Below are 6,856 nucleotides of genomic sequence, written 5' to 3'. Positions count from 1 at the left end.
GAACGGATGAACCCGTTGCCTACGTACCTTCCATCAAAGGTAAGGATCAGAACGCCGTAGTTCGGCTAAAAGATTTCCAAAAGTGGGTTAGGTTCAATTTTAAACACAAACCCTAGGTCTTACGTTATCCACGGGAGAAAACTCAACCTTATACAAACAACAACGTCCACCATGTGAGAACAGCTTCAACTGGCCAGAGAGGGGTTAACCCTATAATAGGCGAGGAAGACTTACAATTCAATCACTAAAGACAGAAGGTGAGATTAACATCAACCACTAAGATAAATCAAACCTATAGCTCATGTATGAAAGCATTAACAATGGACAAAGCCAAAACAATTGAGTGGATGAAGTTAACTGATTATGATTATGAAAATGGAGTCAAAGTATGATTAAGATCAATTCAAATAAGTATTATGAAAATGAAGTTTGAAAAAAGTCAAGGACTTGAGTCCAGGTTTTTAGTTAGAAAACATGAAGATGTTTGCACAACACTTATGTCAAGATTTAAAAGGTATAGTGTGAAAAGGTTCTAAGACGTAATGAATGATGAATGGATGAGGGATGGATAGTAAAACTTCTTAGAAGGTTCACTTCTTGAAATCATATAGCAGATGATTCAAGTGTGTCCTTTGGAATAGCAATTAATAATAAACAAGCAAAGAAAGACGGATATCGGATGCCAATCAATGGTCTTATACCAATCTCCTAAAACAAAATGGGATATCAGAAGCCACTCAATGGACTTACACCGATCTCCACAGGCAAAGAAATAAAAGCGGATACCGGATACCAATAGATGGATTTACACCAGTCTCCTAAAACAAAACGGGATATCAGATGCCACTCAATGGTCTTACACCGATCTCCTCAAAAGAAAAGAACAGAGATGAAATATGGAAGTCAACTGCCAATCTATCTGGACTTAGGTTAACTCCACAGTATGCTCACAGGAAATCCAATGCCACATCACAGGGGCTTACAATGGATCCTCACATACAAGAACAAAAGAAACAATATGATCACAGGAATGCAAATGCCAACTTACAGGGACTTATAATTGCAACCTCTCACACAAACAGATGAACAAACTATGATCACAGGAAAGCAGATGCCAACTTACAGGGACTTATAACTGCGACCTCACATACAAAACCAAACAGATCAAATTATGATCACAGGATAACAGATGCCAACTTACAGGGACTTATAACTGTATCCTCACATACAAAACCAAACAGATCAAATTATGATCACAGGATAACAGATGCCAACTTACAGGGACTTATAACTGTATCCTCACATACACACAGATAAACAGAAGATATGAGTGACCAATGAGGTCTTACACTCTATCCTTCCATATCACAGGAGCGAATGCCAAAGCAATGGACTTACAATTGTCCTCAATGGGCAAACAACAATGATAGCATCACAAAACAAATGAGATGATCATGCATTAATGGCAATTGATGATGATGATAAATGCATAGCATACAAGCAAGCAAGTGCACATGAAGCAATCAATCAATCAGTGAATATCAAACAGCACACTCTATAGCCAAACAATGGGGGCTCACACAAGAGGGTTTGACTTTAACAGTCCACTGTAATGGGTAAAGGTTGCTCTTAACCTGGCCATTGAGGGGCTCAGGTGAAGCAGATGAAAAGGAGATGAGGGGTGTGCCTCATTGCTTCTATCTCTTATCAGAGAGAGCATCAAAGAAAGTGTGGGAGTTCAGAAAGTAGGAACTCTCTCCACATTATTGACTCGATTGGATCTTGGGTATTTATCTCATTGCTTCAACCATGTAATGGGAGCAAGAGAGGACACACTGAATAGTGGGGGATAGATTGCTTATCCCTACCTTCCACCAATTGCCTTACTTGAAGGACTTTTCCTGCTTAGGACAATTTTAAACAAACACAGGCATTGCCTCTTAAGGAGGACTTCAGACAGTTTGCCCGGTCAAATAACAGACCGGGTCTCCAGACTACATGAAGAAGAAGTATTTATACCTCAAAGCAAATGCTAAAAAGCAAAGCAAGCAAGCAAGTTCAAAGAACTTAAGCAACTAAAGCACCTGCAAAAGTCAAACTCATTAGCAAACAAGTCAACAGTCAAAACCAAAAGGAAATGAACCAATAGTCACACAGCGGGACCAATTGTGCAAGGCACAAAGACTCAAGTATGAGTCACCTACAAAACAAATTGTTAGCACATGATAAACAAACCAACTCAATCAAAATTGAAAGGTCTTTGGGGCATTGGTGCTCAACCTGAAACAAACAGCTCAATTGTAAGCTTACAAGACCACTAGGACTAGCCTAGGGTCAAAGATGAAAGAAAAAGTCAAGGCAGCAAGCAATGTTCAATCAAAGTCAAATTCAATCATGTAGGAATCAAACACAATTGGATTCAAACTTATATCATGCATCAAGGTCATTTCATAAGCCAAAGAATGCAAAGCATAGCAAAGGAGGCATACAAAAGTCAACAGCAAAGACTTCATTCAAAAGTCAACTCAAACATTCCCAAAAATTATGAAATAAATCACACTCAATCCTAACACCTAACATGGTATACATGTAAAATTTCATGGCATTTGGATGAGAGGAAGGCAGTCAACAAAAATCATGAAGTCAAATCCAATTCAAGTAAGCATGGTGAAAGTCAACAAGCATGGGTCAACTTCAAAAAATCATATCAATTTGAAAACAGAAGGGAAATGAATGAGATTAACACCATTGCAAAGCTTGAGATGTCTAGTTATCACATATGAAATTTCATGGTCATACAATAAGATTTGAGAATTTCATAAAAGATTTGGCAAGGCATAGCACAAAAAGTCAACAAATGACTAAGCATGGAAGAAAATTCACAATCAAATGGAAAACAGCAAGATTAATTCCAAGAAAATTCATACATCAACTAGACATACAAGGGATCATTCATGCAAAATTTCAAGTGATTTGGATGTAGGGAAGTGTGTGAGCAAAAATTGTGAAAATGCATGATCATGGTATGACACCAAATGCAACACACAACTTCAAAAAAATCATAACTATCAATCCACAAATGATAAATGCACAAACCTTATATGGAAATGAAGGTCAAGGTGTCTAGTTTTACCACAAAAAATTTCAAAGGCATTGGATATAACATGAGAATTTCACAATTGAAATGGCACAAGGTATCAATTATGCACACATGTTGGAAAATCATTTATCATTTAAAATCCAGAACATGGAAAATTAATTAAAATTCACCATAAAATACTAGACACATTCATGAATTAAATGCAAAAAATCTCACAATTTTTGGAGTTAAAATGAATAAAAAATGAATTATGGAAACTTGATGAATAATTGAATGAAGTATGACAAACAACATGAACTATTGGTCAAACCAAGGTCAACGGGTGGCAATTGTGTAATTTCCTGTCTCACTAATTGAAACGGCGTCGTTTCAGGGCGCCTCAGGAAATGTTCCTATTGGCCACTAGCCAATGGAACAGTGACGATGGCAAAAACAACCAATCACCTTCAAGTTTTCTGGGTTTTACAAAACCCTAAGGGCTGTAGCATGGCAAAGGCAACTTGGTTCAACAACATCATCACAAAACACTCGACCAGCAACAACATCATGGCATGTCAAGCAAGTTCAAACCAAACATCATTCAAAAAGCATGGTATGGGAATGTTCCTACTGCAATCCAAATAACAGCAAACAACACAATTCACATGGTTTTTCTTTGGAAATTGTCGAGAGTTTCAAACAGCATGGTAAATAACAATTGCAGTGGAAATGGTTCAGTCATAACAGCAGCAGGGCAAGTTCATTGTTAATAGCAGGGAACATTCATTGTAATAGCATAGCATTCATTGTAATAGCATAGCATTATCATTCAAACGGCATCCTAACACAAACAAAAGAACACAATCCATGTGGACTTTTGAGCATGGCATGGGCTAAGCATAACAGCATCAGGCATTAGCATAGCAAGGGATAATGGCTCGTGCAATCAAAACAAACAACAGTACACAATAGCATGAATTTAACAAGCAGGTCCAAGACAGCAACATAGTTCTAGCAGTCTGGCTTGGAAACAACAGCAGGGTATAGCAGCAACAGCAACATGGTTCATCACCAATCACACATTCATCATCATTTATCAACCAACCAAATAAACAACAAAACAATAGCATTCAACACAAATCACATTGGTTTTTCTGAACATGTTCATAAGGTTTTAAACTGCAGCAAAGTTTAGCATGGCATCAATGGGTTCATCCATATCCAAACAAAATTTGATCAGCATACAATCAACATGGTATTGGCTCATGTAATTAAAACAGACAACAGCAGTCAATATTCATCATCATGTGCTCATCATCAATTAAAACCAACAGCAACATGTAGCAATGGTATTCATCATCATCATTCAAACAACAAACCAAACAACAGCATTCAAATGCCGTTCATGAGGGTTTTCTAAACTGCAGCATGATATCATGGTGATGCTCACACAGCCAACAAACAACAGCGTATAGCATGTTTCACAAGGGTTTTCAGGACAGCTTAAGGTTTTATAGCAGGGCACTATCTTCATGTTGCTAACAATTATCAAAAACAAGCTTTGTATACCAACAGACAAATGGCAGCCAACACAAACAAAAGAGCACAATCCATGTGGACTTTTGAGCATGTTCAAGGTTGCAATGACAGCAGGGCATTAACAGCATGGTTAAGCATCATTCAATAACAAAGCAAGACATGAAACATGGGAAAATTCTGTGCATATTCATGACTCAAGCATAACAGTAGCAACAACATCAGGTTCATGCTCATGATTCAACAGCAACTCGAAATCAAACAAACATGAGAACCACATAACCACATTCATAATGCTTATGCAACATAAATCAACAGCTACCAACACACATGAACTAGATTCTTGAAGCAAAAGGGCTAGGGTTTAACAGCAGCTTGCCTTCATCATCAACATGAACTCAAAATTCGAAATATCCAGAAACAAAAAATAAGCATATCAATGTGATCCTTATGCATCATACATACCTAATCAAGTCATAATTTTCATGAAAATCTCAGCATCACAGCAAATCGATGGAAAGCACATTCAAGCATACAAATGAAAACTCATATTTCTCTCAGCATAACCAACCATTTCAAGTAAATGAACACTCATTAAAATCAGTATTTAAGGATCTTTCACAAACATAGTATGGCATGGCAAAAAGAGAAGATAGATTACTTACTTGTTTTGGAAGAAAATGTTGAAACAGTAGTGCTTTGGTCGATTCAAGCTCAAACAGCTGGAGATGGTGCTTGGTAGTGAAGGATGATGAAGCTTGTTCAGCTCAAACTTGCTTTGAAACTTCCACCACTCGAATTGCCATTGGAGATGCTTTGAAGATGCAGAGCTTGAAAGAGGGTTACAGTTGAGAAATGATGTGCAAAAACAATCTCAAATGATGTTTAGATGATGGAGGAAACAAGGTTATTCGAGGGTTTTCAAGGGTTTATGCAGAAAAAAGCCACTTGCCAAAAATGCAAGAAGAGAGAATGAGGGTTTTTGGTCTGTGGAGGCTGTGAACACTAGGGCTGCAAATGTCAGAAAAAGACTTTATATGGTCTGTTCTAGGTTGGTTTAAGGAATGATATGCTGGATTAGCTTAATGAGCTCCATTTGCCAAAATTGCTAACTATGCATAAGTGAAGAAGGGAGGTATATGGCTGGTCGAGTTGGGCCTGTGGAATGCTGCAGAAAGACCATGCCAGTTGCTATTTGTTGTTGTACAAAAGCTGCTGTACCTTGCTTTTACTTAATGCTACCAATTGTACAATTTGCCAACATTGCTCTTTGGTCCAAAATGGTAGTAACATGGTGATATGATGATGGTTTAAGGCTTGAGACAAGTCCCAAATATGATATGAAAGCATTTCCAATTGGCAAAATGGTGAAAAAGTCCATAAATCAAAAAGTCAAAGTTTGGTCAAACTTTGAATTTAAATGAAAAGGTCCAAAAATGCCATTTTGAATGGTAAGGTTTTAGGTCATGAAATTTATATTTTTGGAAAGAGGATGAAAAATGTGGTGTGTAGGAAAAAACCCCACCAAATTTGGCCTTATGGTTTGAGAGATATGGCTTGTTGAAGTTCAAAAATTGGTGAAAATGATTTGATCATATCTTGACAACCACACGTGGGATTTGAGAGTTCTTGGACTTTTTGAAAATGGGAAGACAAGATCTTCAACTTTCATGTTGGGCAAAAATTCATTTGAAGCTTGTATCATGATGTAAGTTTAAGATCAAGAAGTTTCCATTTTTGGCAGTTGAAATTACAGGTCCACTTTCTATTTCTGGAAAATTTTCTGATTGGCTTGATTTTCTTCCACGATGAGGTTGAACATGATAGATGAGGCTTATACAAGCATGAATGAACTCCTTCAGATCAATTCTATCCATCAAATTCTTGATTAAATCAACTGTTGACCAAGTTTGACTTTTCTAGGGTTTTGGACTGATTGAACCACTTCTGATGAATTCCAAACCCTAATTCCTTGAGAACTTGTCTTCAAATGATGTCTCAAGTTGTATGAACTTGTGATTATTGACCATGATGCCCAAATTCTGCAAGAATGGCCATCATCCATTGCTTTGACTGATCAATGACTGACTTTGACCTAATTGCTGATGATTACTTCCACTGCAAGCAACAAGGTTAAACAGACAATATTTTTGTACTTTTTGGTTAATAAACATATGAAAGCAAAGATATACAAATGCAAAGTATGCTTGGTGATCAAGAAATGAACCTACAAGGCAATCT

This window comes from Lathyrus oleraceus, chromosome 5 (genome assembly GCF_024323335.1).
Source record: "Lathyrus oleraceus cultivar Zhongwan6 chromosome 5, CAAS_Psat_ZW6_1.0, whole genome shotgun sequence".
Classification (NCBI taxonomy): Eukaryota; Viridiplantae; Streptophyta; class Magnoliopsida; order Fabales; family Fabaceae; genus Lathyrus; species Lathyrus oleraceus.
Note: the sequence above shows the minus strand (reverse complement) of the source record.